This window comes from Etheostoma spectabile, chromosome 17 (assembly GCF_008692095.1).
Source record: "Etheostoma spectabile isolate EspeVRDwgs_2016 chromosome 17, UIUC_Espe_1.0, whole genome shotgun sequence".
Taxonomy (NCBI): domain Eukaryota; kingdom Metazoa; phylum Chordata; class Actinopteri; order Perciformes; family Percidae; genus Etheostoma; species Etheostoma spectabile.
The window spans coordinates 17,798,375-17,799,331 of record NC_045749.1 but is presented as its reverse complement, the minus strand read 5'-3'; the positions used below and the strand labels follow the sequence as shown (position 1 = coordinate 17,799,331).

The 957-nt window shown below is 38.3% G+C and overlaps 1 protein-coding gene across 1 annotated transcript in view; it reads left to right on the top strand.

Moving 5' to 3' along the window:
* The window catches only part of heatr5b (HEAT repeat containing 5B), a 21,863-nt gene that overhangs the window by 11,846 nt on the left and 9,060 nt on the right, over nt 1–957 (top strand). The gene's annotated exons all lie outside the window — the stretch shown is intronic.

Here is a 957-nt window from a genome sequence, read left to right as displayed (position 1 = left end):
TCAGTCTTTCTCAGTTGTCTTTAGGAGCAGCATATTGTTGTCACAAGCCTAGAGCGCCCTTTCGCAGTTATAGAAGGTAATGTTTTCAGTATGAATTAACATTTAAAAACATGGTAAATTATACATATTTTCCACCAAAGAAAGTGTGAATTATATTCCGGAAAATACGGTAGTGCTTTATCATAGAGTTTTAGGAACTCGTTTTCTACCATCCAATAGTCAAACAATAACTGCTTGTTAAGTACAAACTGTTGTTAGGTTTGGTGTTTGGTTTAAATATCTTTTTTGCATCCTTCAGGCAGTCTAAGTGTCAGCTGCTAAATAAAGCTCATTCATGTGCTTTTATGTAAAGATGGAACAAAGCAAGAGATGAGTAAGCTGAGTAAGTGGGAGGGATTTTTTTTCCCACTGTGACAGATAGAGGAGCCAGTATTTATATAAGCTTCTCTGAAATAAGGCAGCATTCTACAGACCAGACATTAGTGGCACAGTGTGGTGATTTTGCATCTCTGGACGCAGATGAGCCAAATTTAGTGACTGGGATTAAATGGATGGTTGGTCTGCAGGTTGGTGTGTTCAACCAATCCCTTGAAAGGTGCACAGCTGAAACTCCATTAAATCTTAGCTTCAAGGTCAATATCTGGTTTCTTTCAAGTCACTGCAAGCATGCACTGAATCCCTAAACACTGGTTTGTTGTGTCCTGTATTTAATCTTCAAGTCATCCTCAGGAAAGGAAAGTGTTAAAAAAGCAAACACAGAGACCTTGAAGGAGGCAAACCATTGTACCTTCTTGCTGACGTGCTACCCAAAAAATCCAAAAATCTTTAAATTCTATTTTGGATTTGATTAATGTGGCTGCTCACTAAGGCCACATGCCTTGCAGTGTTTGTGAATGCATTTCTATTCCACACACAATCCTTGTTTTTCTTTCAATCTCTGTTCATCAAGGAGATCAG